This window comes from Carcharodon carcharias, chromosome 2, assembly GCF_017639515.1.
Source record: "Carcharodon carcharias isolate sCarCar2 chromosome 2, sCarCar2.pri, whole genome shotgun sequence".
NCBI classification, from domain to species: Eukaryota; Metazoa; Chordata; class Chondrichthyes; order Lamniformes; family Lamnidae; genus Carcharodon; species Carcharodon carcharias.
Window position 1 is genome coordinate 229,315,324 of NC_054468.1, and position 5,845 is coordinate 229,321,168.

Genomic DNA, 5,845 nt, shown 5'->3' on the forward strand with positions numbered 1-5,845 from the left:
TCTCTCACACACACACACACTCGCTCCCCAGTCCCTCCCTCTGTAGTAATCCTATCTGGAAATATCTCTATCACCCTCCCACATTGAATACCGACCGAGAGAGCTGCAAGCCTCACGTTGTTAGCTACCTGCCAGTGCCAGGTTAAACCTCATCTGGAGAGAGAGAGAGAGAGAGAGAGGGAGGGAGGGAGGGAGGGAGGGGGAAATGGAGCTTGGGGGTCAGTTCATGGGTGGAGGGGTGAATCTGAGGGAAGCTGAGCGCACTTGTATCTGGACGGTGGGTAGGCGGGGGTGAGTTGACAGTAACATTGCTAACGCCGGGTTTCAGCGTGTGGAACAAAGAGAAACTACCGTCAACTTTTAATATCCTACTCCACCAACCTTCATCCTATTCGTGGATCAAAACGCGACCCTATTCTTCCTCCTCAATTTAACTGTTAATTCATTTATGGTCAGCACTTTCCTTCAGATAAGCGAGCAATCAGTTGTTGCTCATGCATTAATGGCTTTTACTCAATTACCCCCCCCCCCCACCCCCCCCAGAGGAGCATTTCAAGGGCGTTTGGGGTTTTGTGTGTCTGTGTGTGTGTATTATTCTCGTCTTATTTATTGGTTTTTAGCAGGCAGACAGTCTGGAGGGAGAGAGAGAGAGAAAGAGAGGGGGAGAAGAGAGGGAGAGCAGGAGAGAGGAAGATTGGGGGGGAAGAGATAGAGGGAGATAAAAGTAAACAGAGTTAGAGAGGGGAGAAAGAGAAATAGAGGAAGAGAGATGGAGAAAGATGAAGAGATATAAGGAGATAGAGAGAGAGATAGAGAGAGAAATAGAGAGGGGCAAGACAGAAAGGGAGAGAGAGGGAGAGATCAGTCAGTTCCTGCCCAGATCATCAAATTTTACTGCATAGCGGAGTGGTAATGTTACTGGCCTGGTAATCCAGAGGAATGCTCTGGGGACATGAGGTCAAATCCCACCATGGGCCTTTCTATTAATAACAAAAAATCAATTAATAAAATAAATCTGGAAATTACTCAAGTGTCCTTCAGGGAAAGAAATCTGCCATCCTTACCTGTCTGGCCAAATGTGGTTGACTCTTAACTGCCCCCTGAGTAAGGGAAATTAGGGATAGACAGCAAATATTGCCTGTGATGCCACATCCATAAAAGACTTTTAAAAGGTGGCCATTCAGCCCATGTATGCCAGTTCTTTAAAATTAGTCCTACTATCCCCTCTGTCCCCATAGCCCTACAAGTTTCCTATTTTTGAGAGACCCAATTCCATTTTGTGTCCCTGCCTGAAGACATTATGTGTGATGGGCAGGACCCTGGTTCACATGTGGCCAGGCAGCACCCCTGTTCCACCACCCTCTCACCCGACCCCACTCCTCCACCCCCCAAACCCACCCCCGCCAACCAGCTTCCCAATGGTCCTGCGGCGTCCCTGGTCTGGTCTGGTCTGGTCTGGTTCAGGCTGTGTGGCTATTTGTGAGGGCTCCTGCGTGGAGAGCAGAGGCTGGAGGAACAGCTAAAAACCTCAGCCTCATTCAGGGGGAAAAAAAGTGAGAAAAAATGAACTGGAAGCCAAAGGAAGCAGAAAAAAAAACTGTTGAAGAGGGAAAGGTGGATGGGTGGAGGGGAGAATGGGAAGAGCACAGCAAAGAAATTGAGACAAACCAACATACATGGTCAAAGAAGCAATCCAGGCCATGTCTGTGGAACTAATTGAGAAATCTGAGAAGATTGGTTTAGAAGATTGAGAGGTGATCATAGAAGATCCTGAAGGGACTTGACAGGGTAGCTGCTGAGGGAATACTTCACCTTGTGGGAGAGGCTAGAACTAAGGGACATAGTTTAAAAATAAGGCGTCTCCCGTTTAAGTCGGAGATGAGGAGAATTTTTTTTTCCCTGAGGGGGCCATGCATCTTTGGAACTCTCTTCCCCAGAGCGTGGTAGAGGCAGGGTCAATGAATATTTAGGGCTGAATTAGGCACATTCTTGTTTAACAAGGGAGACAAAGGGTATTGGGGGACAGGCAGGCAGGAGAGTGGAGCTGAGGCCACAATCAGATCAGCCATGATCTTATTGAATGGCAGGAGCAGGCTCGAGGGGCTGAGTGGCCTACTCCTGCTCCTAATTTGTACGTTTGCATGGTAACCAACATGTGCCAGACAAGCCTCTAAAGATGCATAATGCCATCTTTTATCACCAATAAAAAGCGTTCTCTTGTTTGGTAGGACATGTGCCCATGTTGCCTGTGGCCGTAAGTGCCTTAAATTTCAACTGTCCTGAGCTAGGGCCCCCAAGAACAGTTGGGAACATGCCACAGTTATTGTTTCAACAAAAGGAAATGAATCCCTGTGGTGAAGGGAGTGAAGAGGGGATTTGACAGAAAGCTCAGTATTTATCAGAGGCCTGTTAATAATGAATGCCACTTTCCAGTATGAATCCTTCAATTCAAGTTCCCTCCCAGAAGCTTTAAGGATCAAGAGTCTGAATTTCTGTAATTTTGGAACTTATTGAACTCACAATGTTTAACGTCAAGGCTATAAAGCAATAAAGGAAATCAGACCATTTGGTCCAACTAACCTATCACAGTGTCTATGGATCAGGAGAAATTTGCTCCTATTAAATCTTGGGAAGACTGGAACCATCGTCTTCAGTCCTTGCCACAATCTCTCTTCCCTAACCACTGATTTCATCCCTCTCCTTGGCAAACATTCGAGACCATCCAAAGCCTTGGTGTTGTATTTGGCCCTGTAGTGAGTTTCCAACCACATATCCAAGCCATCAGCAGGACCATGTAGCTCCACTTCTGAAACAATGACTCCACCCCAGCCTCAGCTTATCTGCTGCTGAAGCCCTCATCCATCCTTTAGCCTTGACTATTCCAATGCTCCCCTGGACCACCTCGCATTTTCCACCCCACGTAAACTTAAGCTCATCCTAAATTCTGCTGCCCATATCCTAACTCATGCCAGGTCACATTCACTCATCACCCCTGTGCTTGCTTACCTCCTGGCTCCTCGTCTGCTGAGGTAGCAATTTTAAAATTCCCACCAATTTTTTCCAATCCCTCCACGGTCTCACCCCACCTCCCAATCCCTGTAACCACCTCTCTGTTATCGTTGGGTTGTCTCGGAAGACATTGCGTGTCTTCCTCTAATGAGAGAGCTTATGGAGGCAAAGATCATTCATTAAAAGTATTTTTATTAACATTACTAACTGCATACGAGATTGCAGAATGTCAGGACAAAGCTACTGCTCCTCTCTTAGGTTGTTCTCACTCATCTTTCTCTGAGTGACATCATTATGACATAGCTCCTTGTGAACATACTCGGTAGCTATTATTAGAGTAGTGTTAGAGTTAACCCCTTATCCTATATCCTCCAGCCTTACAACCCTCTGAGATATTTAGTCCCTAATTCTGGCCACTTCTTTATACCCAATTTCAATTGCTCCACCATTGGCAGCCATGCCTTCAACTGCCTAGGCCCTGTGGCTGGGAATTAATTCCTAAAACCTCTCTGCCTCTATATCTACCTTCCGTCCTTTAAGACGTTCTTGAAAATGTGTTGTTGTAATATGCCTTTAAGGGATATCAACATGACATCACTGGGAGAGAAGTGTTTCATGTGATCCAGTCTCAGTTTCACTTTTGCTTTGAACAGAGCATGCACGCACAGCTCTGCTTTATACCCATGTATAACTGTTCTCATGTGCCTAGTCTTAATAAGTGAACCCACAATATGTTTACCCAATCCCTTATGAGTGATTGGTGCCTGATATATCATTATAATAACACGACACATATTCAGCAGTGGTCAAACAGCCTGGTAGCAAGATTAAGTACAGGTACGACATGGTGAATAGCCTTAGATCATTCTACATGGCATGAGAAGATCCTCCATGTTTTGGTCAGATGACATCGAAATCGCAGCATCATAGAGTGCTGGAATCGCAGTGTGGTGACAGTGAAGGAAAGTTTTGAGAATACAGTGCCGGGATGCTGCTCAGATAAAAAGCTGGTAAGCAGATGGATCCCTCATGGTGAGGTTGCTGCATGTAGCCTGTCAGTTCTGAGAGTGAGACAGTGCATCGAGAGGACCAGCACTGGGTTAGCTCTGTCAGGAAAGGTGAGTGAGGTGTGGGCTGGATCAATAGTGAGCGAGCAAGAGTCAAACAAAAGAACAAAAGAAATCATAAAAATCCGGCTTCGGGAGTTGCTGAACAATAAATTGACTAAAAGGAAAAGACATCATTACTCTGTGGTGCGTTTATACAACAACTCGACTTTGTGGGTGGAGTTTGAGAAAAGTGTGTGAAAGCGGCTCCAGCGACATTCATCCCAGGTACCATAGGAGAAGAGAGGTCAAAGTGTTATTGTCAGAAAGTCCACAACATTCTCAAAGTTTGACTTGGGAGGCAGCTGACCCACTATCTGAATTCAAATTGTTTAAACTGCATACAGAATTCTTAATTCAGGTGTGTCTGAACCAGGCAAGCAAACCATAAAAAATCAATTCAGTTGGGAATGAAGGTCTACACAGGGTGAACACATCAGGATTAATAGCAGAAGAGCTAAAGGATCCCTAAAAGGTAGGGACTACATTGGAAGACCAGTTCAGAATCAGGTTAAACTTCTGTATTCATCGACTAGAGTTCATATCATTCTGACAACAGCCTAAAGGATCCATAGACCACTTCACCAGCAGATTTTTCAGATGCAGAGCTAGCAGGCAGAATCATTGATTCGGTGAACACATCCACTCCCATGGAAGCAATACAGAAAGATCTGCTAGACACGGCAAAAACATACAGCATTGAAGCACTGCTTAAGGATAAACAAAGTATAAAGTGATAAAAACAAAAAAATTGCGGTTGCTGGAAATCCAAAACAAAAACAGAATTACCTGGAAAAACTCAGCAGGTCTGGCAGCATCGGCGGAGAAGAAAAGAGTTGACATTTCGAGTCCTCATGACCCTTCGACAGAACTACAGTTCTGTCGAAGGGTCATGAGGACTCGAAATGTCAACTCTTTTCTTCTCCGCCGATGCTGCCAGACCTGCTGAGTTTTTTCAAAGTATAAAGTGATCCTTGCAGGTTGACAAAGCTTGCAGGTCCTAAGTACAAATCCAATTGTCGACACACTTACTCAAACACCCAAACCTAGTGAGACGTGTGGAATTTGCCTTCTGTGTGCACCAAGGAAATGCCCAGATTTCCAGCAATTCTGCAAGGCATGTGGCATAAAGGACCATTGGCAGCAGCAGCTACAAAGAGCCGCGCGCTGATCCAAACAGACTGTACGTAATGAGTACCTTCAAGCAACAAGAATGGCCATCCGGTATCGCGTCAGAAGCATATACATGAGGCGAATGACAAACCAGGAAATAACAATGATGTACACGATGAGACGAGGAGCGTTGGGCATGTCTAACACTGCCAATCTCATGGAAAACATAGAAGCCATCACACTGTCCAAAGTATTTGCTCAGTTTTGAATTATCTGTCCTAATAAAGTTGGTAACTATTTGTTGTTGACTAAAATTGACATGGGAACAAGTGCTAACATACAACCTCCACGGATTCTAAAAGACATGTATCCTCAAACATGGAAGGCCACAGTGAAACTTCCAGATGCACCAGTTCACAAATTCCATGTTCAGGATCCATGGTCCCAGAGTGCAAGTATAATTAACCCTCCTGGGTGTCAGAGACGATTTACGTGATGGCAACTAACAGCCCAGCGACTGTAGGTCTACTAGCATGTTGGGACCTCATGCTAGTAACAACCCATGGAATCAAACAGACAGCACAAGGCAGATCAACCTCAGAAACTACTCTTATCAC